The sequence below is a fragment of the Trachinotus anak genome, unplaced genomic scaffold (assembly GCF_046630095.1).
Source record: "Trachinotus anak isolate AG129_WGS33_773 ecotype Australia unplaced genomic scaffold, CSIRO_AGI_Tana_v1 ptg000012l, whole genome shotgun sequence".
Classification (NCBI taxonomy): domain Eukaryota; kingdom Metazoa; phylum Chordata; class Actinopteri; order Carangiformes; family Carangidae; genus Trachinotus; species Trachinotus anak.
In genome coordinates, this window is record NW_027273863.1 from 26,890,060 (window position 1) to 26,906,126 (window position 16,067).

The following is a 16,067-nucleotide window of genomic DNA, read 5'->3' on the forward strand; positions in this document are numbered from 1 at the left end:
CTTTCACTTTTAGGTTTACTGTTGTTTCTGGGAAATGTTCTGACTTATTCACATGTTTTGACCTCTTATCTCTAAAGTGCTTATATCAACATTTCAAATAACAAGCTCCACCTACTTCCTCTTTCACAATAACTGTATGTGCGTGCATGTGTGTGCATGTGCATGCATGTGTGTGCATGTGTTTGTGCAGTATTGGGAGGGTTACTTTTCAAATGTGTTTCATCACAGAATACATGCCCTTCAATGTGATCTGCAATGTGTTCCATTAGATTACTCAAAGTCACATGTTCTATACACTTTGCATTACTTCAACATTGTCTTGTGTTATGATTGCATGTAACTGAATGTATGTGGTCTTCAATGATACTACGACCTAAAGAAGAGTGAGATGTGGAAGTAGCCTCTGACAATCATGCTGCATATGTGCCAGATTCAGGACAGAACTTTTTTTTTCTCTTGGTGACCTTATTGCAACTAATCGTAAATTAAAACTAGACCTGCAGGCAGGTGAGCAGCAGTAGTAATTTGTTTTTTGTGTGTTCCTGGTCCCTGCTGCAGCTACCAGTATCTGTGTTGTCAGTTTGCCAGCAGCCCAGCTTCACATAACCCTTTTGCCTTTTGTGGATTATTTGCCTGTATCTGGGGAAGACTGCCCTCCCAGCTCAGCCTCCCACCTGGACTCCCTCATTGTCAGCCCCCGCCCTCCATCTACACTGCCAAATAAAGAAGCATACGTTGTCTCTATTCAGTTTGTGTGGTCTGCGTTCTGGGTCCACCAAATTCTGAAAGCTTAACAGAAGCAGCATAATACACCTAAAACTGAGGTTTAACATTAAAGCTTTGCTTTACTCTACTCTGCTCGTCTGTGTCCTGCTCTGCTTTGGGGTTCAAGTCTGAGAATAACAACAAGAACAGAAAAGGCAGGTTTTACCTTCGTCTTCTTTCCCACAGTATGAAATGGGTGAAAATAACAAATCTGCAGTGCTGAATCGAGCGACTAAGCTAGCTTGCATACACAAGGTTGTACTTCTAAAGGTTCCACAATATTTAGGTAGGTATATACATTATTGGACTGGCAAAACAATACAGTACACATCATGCATGTTATAAAGTGGCTGGTCTCCACTCAGTGGTTTGTTAACTAGACATGCTTAGCATGCATGATGGCTGCTCCTTTTTCTCACTATAGCCACCAAAACCTCTACAAAGCTGGATTAGTTCTGTTTATTGCTGCATTATTCTTATTTTCCGTACGACATTGTTTTATAAAAGAAAACAGCAACCGATCGAGCCTGGATCTCCCAGAACTGAGGAGCCAACACCTTTTGTTCTCCAAGCTCCTCATCATGGGTCTGTTCAATTCGCCATAATATTACTACTGGCTGGTGACGTAGAACTTAATCCTGGCCCACAATCGACCTGAAGCTGGAACACTTATCTGTTATCTTTCCAGAAGAGACAGAGGTCAAGGTGTGCGTGCGTGTGTGTGTGTGTGTGTGTGTGCACGTGTGTGTGTGTGTGTGTGTGTGTGTGTGTGCAAGTGTGGTGCTGGTATTTGTGTGTTCATTAAAACAACTCACTACGTGCTTTTAATGAGCATCACTTCAAATCACGAGTTTAGATCCTCTTTCACAATGAGTGCGTGTGTGTGTGTGTTTGTGTGTGTGTGTTTGTGTGTGTGTGTGTGTGTGTGTGTGTGTGTGTGTGTGTGTGTGTGTGTGTGTGTGTGGACTGTATATAAAGGAGCTACAGAGTAAACTGAGATAGAGCTCTCCCTCCCTTCCTGATCAGAGGTAAGTACCTGAACACACTGAGCTGTTTGCTTAACGCTAACAAAGGTGGATGATTTCATTGTATTATTACAAGAACACAAGTTTTTAGAGTCTTTCTCAGACATGTTTAACAACATACATCAATATTCATCTTATCATCAAGTCCAGTCATTTCTTTGCTGTAAAGCACCTTGAGCTGCATGTCTTGTTTGACAGGTGTCATACAAAGAAAGGTTATAATAATTGTTAATATTATTATTACAACAATGATTATTATAGTGTATTTATAGTTTGACAAAATGCAACAAAATGTCACTACAAACACTTCATTCTAATATTACACTGACAATGGGCGGTGGATGATAATATCAGTGCAAAATACAGTAAGACAAGTGCAGCAGTGGGAAGACGTCGCTGAAGGAAACTCAAAAGTGTGTTTGAATATTGGATGTTTTGTGTCATTCAACATATTGAATTCAATGAAGGTCTATTTGAAAAACGCCTTGAGATAAAATCTGTAGTGAACTGGTGATATAGAAATAAAACTGACTTGAATGAAAGATTTGTTGGAAAATGGGAGCAAATGTTCACATGATTCCAGCCCCAGAAACTAGTTTCAACCTGGACATTCTTGTCAACTTGTCTGCAGCCAATGAGAATTTGTGACGGTCACCTGTTCGAACTGGACGAGAGGTCAAATGGCTTTAATGGCTTTGTGTTCTTCTGCCTAATTCAGAGGGGAGATAACAGCCAGTTCCAGATGTGTGTGTGTCAGTGCGCCAGCTGCACAGCAGAGTGAGAGTAAGTTCATGATTCTATCCTGAAAAACAGATTTTGAGCAGATATAATAATATAATAATAACTATACAAGCTGTGTGGTTTAACAAATGTATTTATTAGTGTTGTGTGTCTATGTTCGATATATATTTAGAAACAACTACTGTTGTCTATAGATGTCTGATGTCATGAGTTCATTAGGTTGAATTATCTGTGGGAGATATTGAACTACAGTTACTTTTGAAATATAATAGGTGACATATTACCTTGTTAAAAAAAGTAATTTTAATAAGTAACTGTTTGAATTACTTCAGCAAAGGGTCATGATTTGCCCTGATGGACATTTTAAGTTTGGACTTTGGACTTAATTATTTTAGTCTGTCTTTGTCCTCTTTCCCTCCTTGTTGATGGTCTGCCCCGCTCTAATATGTTACACCTGTGTTCAGTTACCTTCGCCTTCCTTGTGTATTTAAGTCTCTGTCATTACCTTGGTCTTTGTCAGTTCGTCTGTGCTGTCTGCATGTCCTGTTTGATTGTCTCGAATGCTACCATCGCCTCATTCGTCCAATTCAATGGCACCTTTAAAGATTGGTTTCCCTTTCATAATTTCTCTGAGTGGTGCAGTTTTCTCAGCATAGTTCTCTATCCACTCAGAGCTGAAGCCAGTCATCCCCAAAAATGTCATCATTTGACCGACAATTTGCGGCCGCAGAGCTTTACTCACTCCCTCCAAATGTTCCGGTGACACAGAAATAGTCCCATGAGAGATCACTCTTCCCAAATACTCTACCTGCGGCTGACAATACTGAAGTTCTGTCTGGGAGACTTTGTGTCCCCCCTCTGCCAACTTCAGCAGGACTTTGATGGAGTTGCAATCATCAATCATAGATGAACAAATCAACAAGTCACCAACATACTGTATCAATGTACTGTTGATTGCAGGCCCTTCGAGATCTTGCCTTCAGATCTGATTAAACACATGAGGACTATGTTTAAGACCTTGAGGGAGTCGTGTGCAGCTGTACTGTTTACCACGATACATAAACACAAAGAGATATCATGAGTCTTCAGCCAATGGATGCTAAAAAACACAAAGCAAAGGTCAATTACTGTAAAAAATGTTGCTTCTGGCAGCACATTTGTGAGGAGTGTATAAGCATTTGGCACCTCTGCTGGCCAGTCTTGGACTACATCATTTACTGCTCTCACCTCATGTACTAGCCGGTATTTAGTCTTATCTGCTTTCAACACTGGTAAGATAGGAGTTTTACAAATGCTACACATTTCAACCAACACTCCTGCATTCACCAGTCCTTTGATTGTCATAGTTACCCCTTCCTCAGCTTTTTGTTTCAGTAGATACTGTGGACGGTTTGGCAACCTCACATTTGGTTTTCGTTCAGTTTTGACCGGATTGGCTGACCGCACCATTCCCACATCAGTATCATGCTTCGACCACAGCTGTACTGGGACATGTATTCACACGTCCTCCATCAAGGCGCTTTGGTTTTCCTCAGGTCTGAATGAGCTTTGCATCATTTTTCGCACTGGAATTGATACCACTTGTGGTTTTGCTGCCATAAACACACCACACTAAATCTTGATCATAGTCTTATCACCTAAAGTAAAAATCAACAGATTATGTGTTTCCTGCCATTCAACCTTAGTCATAGCCAGCATCATCTGCCCAAGATCTTTTGATTGAAAGCCTTCATTTACCCACAAGGTGATGTGTGGAGCAGACTCAGGCACATTGAACCATTCAGAAGTAAATGGGTTAATATGTACACTTATGGCTGCCCCTTGTCTGCCCACCACGATGTATTGATGTATTCAGCAGTAGATATTCTCACAGGCTCATGCTTGTGTAACTCAGAACGTCTTTGTCTGTTTTATCTCTCGACACACCTTTCACCAGCAAAGCTCATGAATTTTAACAGGGACAGAGAGAGTAAGTGTCGTCACACTTGACTCTCCTTATTTGACCTCTGAATATCTCCTGTATTATATGTGTGTGATTTTAATCTAATTTGAATTTTATATTATTTTATTTTGTGAGGTCTACTTTTGCTCCAACTCAGTCTACTCAGAGTCTTTGACCAGTGCGGTTTCAGCTTCTCTTTTTGCGTACAGGTTTAGCTTACTCCCCCCTTCAACTGAGAGAGAGCTCTCCTTGACTGGTGAATTACTTCACATATATTATATTAGATCAGTTTCTTACTCGTATAATGACGCCGTTGGCCTACAAAAGGTCTCCTGAGGCTTCTCAAAACCCATTATCAACAGGTGGCCTTTTTGCCCCCTCCCACTACCAACAGCGTTTCTTGTCAATTGCAGTACCGGACCTCCTTGGTCCCACTTTACACAATACACACATTACACACACCCCTGGTTTCAAACAGTATTCTGATTATTTGGTTTGTAGCTGTTCTAATTGGTTGATTTGTAGCTATATTCTGATTGGTTAGATGGTTTGTAGTTGACTGTATAAAACACATTTTTAGCCAAAATTCAAGAATTTACATAGCAAAAAATTTCATACAAATGGTCAATATTTTATAAGATTCTGGATAAATAGGGATATAACCTGAAACTTTATTGTGTTTTTTACCAATACAAGCTATTTCCAAGTGGTATTCTCTCAGCAGATTATACAAGGGTATCATGAGAGATACAAATTCACATTAGTTGGTGTCCTTGGATATTGTAAGAATAAATGATCACTGAACATAATTCAGCATTTTGCAGAATGTCTGTCAGATGCTGTTGCAGCAGACATGAACACCATTTAAACAAGGGAGGAGCAGAGAGCTATCTTCAACCAGCTCACCCAACAAAAAAGCAAGATTCTAAAAAGAAATCACCTTTTGGGATTTAAGAGGGTCCATAAAAAACAAATCATATCATATAAAAATATGCTCATTACTCATTGACATGTTGTCTAGGGCATAGTGCAATGCTAATATAACCTTTGATTTACAACTACTTTTTTTCTCCAACAGCACAATTGACCCTAATAAAGTCTCATCACCTTCTGCTCGCAGTGATTGAGGTGCTGTGTGTAACATAACATAACATAACATAACATAACATAACATAACATAACATAACATAACATAACATAACATAACATAACATAACATAAGTAACATGGAGGACCAGTATTAGTTAAATTATTGTTAAAGCAATGCTTCATGAAAATATAAAACTCTTTTCCAAAGAAAACAGGCAGATGAAATGATAAGAGGACACAGGAGCAGATGAACATGAAGCTGGAGCTCGAAAGAAAAGTATTTACAGTGATAACCTATCAGATGCACACACAGTTTCTCTCTTCACTTCGCACTAAGAGCATGGAAAGGGTTCTGAATACAAATCACACTAAAGATTTAAGGAATGTGTGACGATGAAAAAAGGACATTAAAAGGGTTATTGAAAATTTTTGCTTAGATAATTGTTATCTCGTTTTTTGCGTAGCTGGTGTCAGCGTGGTGTAGTGGTGAAGGAGCTGTACATAAAATTGTAAGGTTGCTGTTTGAATAGGGCACTGATATTAATCTACTTAAGCACATGTTTCTGAGCTAGCTTTACGAATTAATAGTTTGTTGAAATTTAAACAATGCAAGCTGCTCTGGATGAGAGTGTCTGCTAAATGCAGCATATTTCATTAATTTTACTGTTATAATGTCATTAAATATTTTTTTTTTTTATCCAAAAAATGAAATTGTGATTATTTTTTTTCTTTTTGTGTATTTTTATCTTTCAGGAAAACACAAGTTGCCCTTGGACATTATTGCTTAGTTTCTGAAGAACTCATTAAAAATGGGGAACGCACCATCAGAAAGTAACATGGGCTGCCAACTGAGATGCTGTAAATGTTACAAAGTTCTGCCTCCATGCACATCCTTCTCAGATTACTACCAAAGTACCATTCATGGAAGATGTGTATATGTTTTCAATGGAGGAGAATACTACAGACCAGTTGGTCATGATAATGCATATGAGTGCGAATATTGTTTTAATAAGCCAATCAGAGATCAAGAACAAATGAGAAGAGAAGAGGAGAGGAGAAGAGAGGAGGAGAAGAGAAGAGAAGAGGAGAGACAAAGAGAAGAGGAGAGAAGAGAAGAGGAGCGTAAGATGAAAGAAGAACAGCAAAGGGCCAAAGAGGCTGAAGAGAAGAAGAGACGAGAAGAACTGAATCACAGACTTGAAGAATCACACCATCGAGCTCAAGAGCAGCACGAGCATCAACTGAGCAGAGACATTTCAGAGGAACATGAGTCCAAGCGACATGTTCTGATCGGCCACCTGAAAGAGTTTGAGGCAAACTATGAATCAGACAGAGATGAGCTTCTAGAAACCCTCTCATCAAGATGCAGCATTCCTGTTGCAGACCTCAGTCTCACTCAGCTGACTGCTGATCAGCTGGGGAGCGTCCTGTCAGCCCTGGACAAACTCATGTTTGATGAGTGGATCAGTGCTCCTCCATCCCTCAGCACTCTGCAGCACACACAAGTGTTGATCACAGAGCTGTGTGTCCTGTCAGTGGAGACGTCTGAGGGACTTTCCCTGCACAGCTTCTCCAATCATGTGCAGTCCCTGGTGGAGTCCATAAGCCAATCAGCATGCAATGTTTCTGAGAGCTTCCTGCTGACTCAAGCTCTGTACATGAGCCTGATGCACTTCTTCACTGACCATGGCAGCTGTGATTCTGATGCAGCTCTCATAGCCAATCAATGGGCTGAGGGGGACCTTTCCACTGAGGATCTCTTTCTTGTAGAATTCCTCGGCACCCTCACATCATCGCTACAGAATGTGATTGGACGAGCCTCCGTGTTCATTCTAGAGATGGAAATCCAGTGCTTGAAGCTGCTCCTTTTCAAACTCACACATCTCAATGACAAGGAAAACCACTCAGAATCCACTGAAATGCTCCTCAGACTTGTGCAAACAAACCAATGGACACCAACAGAAGCAGTGACTCTGCTCAAAGTGCTGACAGAGAAATATGCAGAGGACGCTCCAATAATTGAAGTGCTCACATTGGTACAAGTGTATGACATATCACCAGAGTGGTCAGATGACTCTGGACACTCCCTCATCCAGGCTCTGGACTTTGTTGGCCCTGAGAGATTCCAACTTCATTTCAGAGAGATGATCAGGAAGCAAGATGAGAGGAGTCTAGATTCAGCTTTTGAAGAATTAAAAACATCAAGGAATTTGGACGATTCTGTCATTGATATGATAAAAAACATCATCACTGGTGTCCTACAATATTCAGAAAATGCCCCAAAAGATGAACCATTCATGAAAGATTCCTTTAAAGGTTCAAACCTGAACAAACATGACGTCCAAAACTCCCTGTCTCAGCTCTGCAAAGCAGTTTTTGATACAAAAGGCTGGTGGCCCACAGTGCAGCAGATGCTGAGGTGGTGTGTGTTGGTGCTGACTGAAAACAGCGTGAAACTAGAACTGGTTGGTGTGGACGAGGACCCATGTGTCACAGCCATGTTTGCAGCCACACAAGTCTGCATGGGAAACAAACTGGACATTGTGCTGAGCTCTGATGTTCAGTCACACAAGCAAATTAAAGAGTGGTCTGACTTCTACAAGCACCTTGAGATTTCTCTCAACACAAACATGAAGAAAACTAATGCATCACAGACAGATGTCTATGAAGCAGACATTGTGTACGGTACCATGGACGACTTTGTCTCTGATTACTTTCAACTTGGCTTAGAGATAATGGAAACAGGAAACCCTCACCTTAGCCGAGGATTTATCATTGAAGAAAGAAGTCTCAGTGCTTCCCATCATCTGGATCTCTCAGGGCTCAAGGAAAATGTTGCCTTGGTGTTTGCTGTAGACATCCTGCAAAGCCTCATGGGTAATTTTCACTGTGAGGATATGGAACTGAGACACAGGGTTATGAAGGCTCTTTTTCAGGTGCTCCATACTAACCTCAACAAAGGTACAAATGCTGAGAGTAAAATCATAACCATCTTACAAAAATGTACTGGAAAGGAACTGTCTTCCAGTGAGGTCTTCATTCTGACCATTCTTGAGAATCTCCTGAAAGAGTTTACTGGAGAAACAGAAGGTGAGAACCACTGGGAATCTCTGGGAGGCCAATTGTGTTTGGAGAGTTTATTTTCCTGTGCGGTGCAACTCCAAGCCTCAAAGGAACAAATCAAAGAACTCTTCCAGATGGTGTCAAACCTTGTAGCACAACAACTTTGGTCACCAGTAGAAGCTTTAAACCTCCTTGAAGCATTAACTGACCACCATCTCCATGAAGACTGTATTTCCATCATGAAGATTTTACATCTGACACAAACATATCAGGTGTCTTCTGAATGGACAGATGAGAAGAACCAGTCTCTCCTTAAGCTCCTGAACTCATCTGAAACAGAGAATCTGATACAGCATTTAGAAAAAAGCTTCAGAGATGAAAAAGAAAAAAGCATTGAATGTATTTTTGATGAAATACGACAGATGAAAAACATTGATGAACAAACACTGGAGAAATCATACAGTATAGTAAAGACTGTTAACAACCTGATTGAATCTGGTGAAATAAAAAAACACAAAAATATAGAGAGAGCTAGGAGTCTGAGTCATAGCACAAACACAGGAGACCTTCAGGAGATCCTGGCAGTCTTATGCAATGCTGTACACCTGAACAAGGCTGAAGGAAAGTGGTGGCCCAGAACCACTCAAATGATAAGCTGGTGCCTCTTGGCCTTGTCTGACACTGGGAAGCTCCTGGAGATGGGAACTGGAGAAGGAAAGTCTTGCGTCATTGCAATGTTTGCAGCACTGCGAGCACTCAGGGGTGAAAAAGTCGATGTGGTGTCCAGCTCTTCTGTGTTATGTCAAAGAGATGCAGAAGAATGGACCAACTTCTACAGATACTTTGGCATCACAGTTGATACAAACACAAATAAAACCAAAGATGAAGACAGAAAAAAGTGCTACCAGAAGGACGTGGTCTACGGAACAATCGAAGCCTTTGCTGCCGATCACCTTCGTCAGATATTTGAGATGAAGGATGTGAGGACTGATCGCAGCTATCAGTGCATCATAATCGATGAAGTGGACTCACTGCTGCTGGATCAGGGAGTGCAGCTGACCTACCTCTCCAGTCCCATGGTCTCCATGCAGCACCTGAACATTATTCTGACCATGATCTGGGGCCATGTCAGTCAGTATGGCCTCTTGTCAACAGGACACCAGACATTCATACAGGGTCCCCCAGCTTCATTCTTCAAGGCCATATTTGATTCAATTGACATAAAAGGAATTAATGACCCCATTGATATTTTAAGTATTGCTGAAAAATTAAAAATTGTGCCGGAAGGATTCACAAAGGATTTCTCCAAAAGCAAAAAAGATGAACTTCTCACAAAACTGAAAACCGTGAGTCAAGATGCAGTGGTGGATTTTTTCCATGAAATTGAGAACTATGTCCCCTATGGTTTCACTGTATACACTTTAGATGACAATGGACTGCTCTGTCTCACAAAGGCCAGCACATACAACAACCAGGACGTTCCAGACCTCACATTTCTTGTTTTGGAGGGAGGCTTGTGTTGTCCTCTCTATGATTCTGAAGAAATTCTTATCAAGCCCATTGCAGAATTAACATCACAGAAGATTCAGTACGCGCCATGCACAAACGATAAAGACAAGATCAGCATCCCTGGATTCCTCAGAAATCTGATAGAGAATAAATTGTCAGTGTGGGTTCAGAACGCCTTTCTGGCCATGAGACTGAGGCAAGGACGGGAGTACGTTGTTGAAAACGACAGTGTCTGTCCAGTGGACTACAGATCCACCGGTATTGTAGAAATGAATAAGAAGTGGGGGGATGGTCTGCAGCAGTTCATTGAGATCAAACATCAAGTCAAACTGAGCACAATTTCAACAGTCACAAACTACATTTCTAACATTTCCCTTTTTGAAAAGTACCATGGGAAAATATATGGAACAACAGGGACACTTGGGAGTGAAACAGACATGATGTTTTTGCAGGACCTTTATCCAGATCTGTTGGCCTGCAAAATGCCAACTTTCAACAGGAAGAAATTATTTGAGGTCAAAGGTACTCTGAAGACTTCAGCTGTAGAGTGGAAATCTGAAATAAAAGATGTGGTTATGGCTCAAATTTCTCCAAATTCATTCAGAGAGGGAAGAGCAGCTTTGGTGATCTGTGAAACTATCAATGCAGCCAAAGAGCTGTATGAAGAGCTGGAAAACATCATCCCAGGTGAAATCATCCTCTACAACCGCAGTGACAAAGATAGTTTGAGTAAAATAGATAAGACACTGGATCCTGGTGATGTCATTGTTGCCACAAACCTTGCTGGGCGTGGCACAGACATAAAAGTCTCAGAAAAGGTGAACAACAACGGGGGACTATTTGTCATCCTCTCCTTCCTTTCAGAGAACTCCAGAGTGGAACTCCAGGCATTTGGCCGCACTGCACGCAAAGGCAAACCTGGATCTGCGCAGGTAATCATGACCACGGATCATCTGCTGGAATCCTTCAGGACAGTGTCTTCTCTGGAGGAGGCAAAGGAAACAAGGGACAGACTTGCAGCAGAAAGGATAAAAGACATGATGAACGATGTCACTGAGATGAGACTGCGAGAGGACCTGTTTTCAGAGTACTGCGAGACCCTTCAGGATATTTACAAGAACACAGATGGAGATGAAGAAAGAGCTGTTGTTGCCATCATGAACGAGTTCTGGGGGATTTGGTTGCAAAGTAAATCAGATGAAATTGACCAGTTGAAAAGAAATGAATTGCAAAAGAGTTTAAAAGCTGATTTGTCTCTGGCAAAAAGTCAGTGCCACAGTCAGACTTCACCATGTTCAAGCATTTACCACTACATCAAGTTTGGGAATATCGCAGAGGATGAAAAACAATGGGATATCAGCATAAGGCTTTTTGAAAAAGCTATGGAACAAGATAAAAGTTGGGCAGCCATAGCTTTTTACAGCCATGCATACTGCACTATAAAGCAGCAGAAGGGAGATTACCTCACTGAGGCCACAGATGATCTCAGGAAAGCACAGGAGTCTCTGAAGTACCTCAGTGAGGAATGTATGGTCTGCCTGCAGCTTGTAAAAATGTCCTCTGCTCACTCAGCCAACAGTCAACTCAACCCAACCAGCCTCGAAAAACAGTTTTTAAACAAGTGCAGCATGCTCAAGTACTTTGATGAAAACATTAGTGAGGCTATCAAAAAGCTGGAGGAGATAAAAGACAAAGGGAAGGATGCAATAGCCAATAAATCACCCATGTTCTCCCTGGTTTCAAACGCCGATGAAGATCTCAAAGTGGAGGCTGACAATCTGTACAAGCAAGGCCTGAAGTACGTCTTTTCTGTGGAAGAGGAGCCTCGTTTCCCATGGGAAGCTCTGCTGGTGTTCTGCCTTGGAGTTCTGCAGATTGTTGGTGGGGCACTGCTCACTGCATTTACATTTGGAGCATTTGCTCAAGTTGGCATGGGGCTGATCACTGAAGGAATATCAGACTGCATCCATGGCATTGAGTCTATGGTGACAGGAGAATTCAGCTGGAAATCGTGGGCTATAGAAAAAGCCATTTCCATTGGTGCATCTCTCATTGGGTTTGGAGTTGGAAAGCTGATCGCAAAAGGCCTCAAAGCTTCTAAAGCGTTGATAAGAGGATTTGGCAAAGAACTGAAATCAATGCCAGAGTTTTTCTTCAGACAGGCTAAAGATGGTATTAGTGTTGTTGCAAAGACAAATATGAAAAATGCAGTGAAATATACAGCAAAAAAAATGGTAGAAGAAGTCATTACCCATGGACTTGGGAAGGCAGAAGAGGCATTACTGACAGAAATACTAAATTACATTAAGGATGATGTGAAAAAGGGCATTGTGAATGATGTGAAATCCAACATGGAGAAGGAGCCCTTGTCTACATCAGTGGACTCCATTATTCTCTCACACCTTGAGGATCAACAGCAACTGTCTGATCTCGTACAGGACGATGAAAGAAAGAGAAAACTTGTGGCTATTTTCAAAGAATTAAGCAACACTGCATTACAGCCATTCTACGCTAACCTCAGCTGGCAGAACAAGCTCCACTCATCCATCTCCACAGTGATTGACAAAGCTAAATCAGAGGTCACAAGCACAAAACGTTTTATTCTGACAGCCATCAAAGCTTTTCACATGACATCACTGGCAACAGACGCCATCACAACAGTGCACAGCCTCTCAAAAGAGTTTTTCTCAAACCTTCACAAAGAGCTAAATAAATTTAATCAGGAGAGACGTTTCTCAGAGAAAGTGAAGCAAAATGAGCTGTCAGCTTCAGAAACTGAGATGCTGAAAAAATTCAAGCAGGATTTAGCCGACACCATCAGTGCTTTATTAGCTGATGCTTTGGTACAAGTCTTCCACCAGAAGTTCTCCAGTCACATTGTTTCTTATGTCCAAGGCAAAGTAAATGGTATCATAGGCAAATATGTAAGAACTGGCTTAAAGACTGACAGGACAGAGGAAAAACTCAGAGCTGGACAAAACAACATACATATTGCATACATGCCAAGAGATTTGAACTCAAAAGATAAACCTGCAGGAGAACACTCACTGTCACATGCTGAAAAGATCAGGAACCCCACGACACCAGGTACCATTCTCGATATCAGAGTCCTGTCAGAAACCACTGGCACTAAGGTTGTCATCCTAACAGAGGACAGCCATGGAAAGCTCACCAAAATGCAGGAGCTGAACCCAGGCACTAAACCTGCCAGCCAAACTGTGACACTGATCTACAGGCCAAAGAGTTCCCAATACACAGACGGCCATTATGATGTGCAGATCAATAATAAGATTTTGGCTGTAACCAATGAAGGCAAGGCATGTCTGTTTCATGCTTTAGCACGAGGCATAAAACCAGAGGCCAGTGAAGAAGAGATCACCATGGAGGCTGGACGCCTCCGATCTGTGGAGGCTGATACTCTCCTGAAACACCCAGGCCAATGGGAGCCTTTTGTCAAGCGCAAAGTGTGGACAGACACAATCAGAGGAGGGGACTGGTACATGGCAGAGGGAGCTGGACCAAAAAGACGTAAAATAAAAGAAACCAAAGAGCTGCTCCAGAAAGAGGTTGGAAAAGTTCAACGCTACAAAGATTGGAAAAAATATTCAAATGACAATCCCGGCATCGGACAAATTATCAATGCAGATCACCAACCACCAGTTAGGAGTATAGTAGAAGCTAGAAAGTTGAACCAGAATAGCAAATTAGCTGAAACCTTTCTTAAAGTGGCAACAGACTCACATCCTCTGGATAACAATCTTATTTCTAATGTGGACAAATATCATGGCCTTGAACTTCTTACTGTTACTGTGCCAACAGAAATACATCGTGAGTTTGCTAGTACAACCTCAAAAGCTTACAGGAATTTATTGGCTCAAACAATAAGCCAGGACGATGTTGTGGGCACCTTCAAACTGACCATTCTGGGTTCAATGCCCAGATTCATGTTAAATAGTGACAAGGACTTCAAAGACTTTCAGAACACAGCAGTGAGTAAAACCAGGCTGCTCGGGTTTCAACAAAGTTTTCAACAACATTCTGTAGATTTGGTACATGAATGGCACAACAAGGGTGTCATGACAGAGGAACATCTCAACACCATTACTACATGGATCAACAACCGGGGCTATGAGAATCAAAATGATCCACACAGGAACCAAGTCTCCAGTCTCCTGTAAATGTAAAGGTAACTTTACATTTACTATAAAACTGCAGTGTTCGTTGTATGAGAATAGTTGATAAAGTGGTGGGTGGTAAATGAAGTCACATGTTCATAGAGCAGCTTCACATCCCATGTTCTAGTCGAGCCTGTGGCACCAGGTCCAAACTGCTGAGGGAACAACAGGGTCACCCTCACCAGGGAAACATATAGACTGAGCCGACTGAACTCATCAGATCATAACTGTGTACCAACCTCTCTTACCTGACCAGGCACCTGCAGGGCTGTCAGGTGAACATGTGATTGGTGCCCTGTCTGCACTAAATCATACAGGCTGGTCGACATGTGAATCAGAGCAGCAGAGCAGAGTCTATAAGAGACGTTTACAGTGGGTGGGATTCATGATGTAGCTCAATTCAAGTAGGAGAGAGAACAAATTTGTTTATTCACTAAAATGTAGACAACTTACACTGAATGAGCTCTCACTGATCTGAGTGAGAAATTTATCCATTTGTGTTCTGATTGCAGGGTAAAATCAAAACCTGACAATATGGCTGAAGAAGCAGAACGATGAAAACTGCAGAGATCCACCATCCTGATGTTCATCTGGAAACCTGTCTGGATATCTGGAACGATGATTGTTTTTGTGTTTGTGTATGATTTTGTTTAAAACATTCATTTATTTTCTGTTTAGTGGAGTATACTGGTAAAAAAAAAACTTGCATAAGAACTGAAATATCTTTCCAGAAACTTCAAAGAAATTACACTTTTACAATTTTTACATTAATTTTTCTATTTCACTGTTCACGATTGTTCTAATTGTACCAAGGGTGAGACAGTTTGAAGCTCAGTCGACAGGAGTGCTTTGGGTTTTAACAGCCCACTTTTATTTTTCTTTTATGCATGAGACTTTATTCTTACATCTGTGGTACTAGTTTCATTATGGACACTGCTCTTTGATAAGATGAATAATCTTTTTCTGTGAGCTAAATTAATGTTATTACATTTATATTGTATTTTATTTTGTAATCTCCTCTGGTATCGACAGCAAGAGCAACCTCAACTGGAGTTTAAAAACCCACTGGATTGTTTCAAGGGATGATTTTGATTTCATTTTGTTTTCATTTCATGTAACTTAGTTTCTTGATTCTTACATAGTATAGTTCCTAGTTAATCAATAGTTTTATTTTACACACATCTTTCTCTTGTGGACACTTGATTATAGATTATAGATTATTTGGATTACTCTATCTACTCTATTTGTTACCTTGTATTATTAGACCTTCCTGATGTAATAACATTTATTCTTAATAAGCTGAAGACGTAATTCACTGGTCGCAGTGTCCCTTTTATGAATGGAGAGTTGATTCACACTTGTACAAGCACTGAAGGACGACTACAATCTTGTGTAGGCTGAGGTGGTGACACTGATAAAAAGATCTGCAAACAGATTTCAAGACACAGCCCTGAATCCTCTCTCCACTCCAGAGTACGATGACATGATCACTGAGGGAGAGAAATCTGAGACCAAACCAGGCTGGAAGCAAAGAGTTCAGTCCCTGATGGACATGAGAGAAAAAGCTGAGATCATGGCTAAAGTAGAGAGAGGAGAGAAACTGCTCCAGAGTCCACAGTGATAACGACTCTTTTAGTCAGAACTGGGGTTAAATCAAGTCTCAACACTGAGAGACTGAGACTTCAATGACTACGACCAAGAAAAGCTCAGGATAAATGAATTCTTTCTATTCTAACATTGTTTTAATCTACTATTATT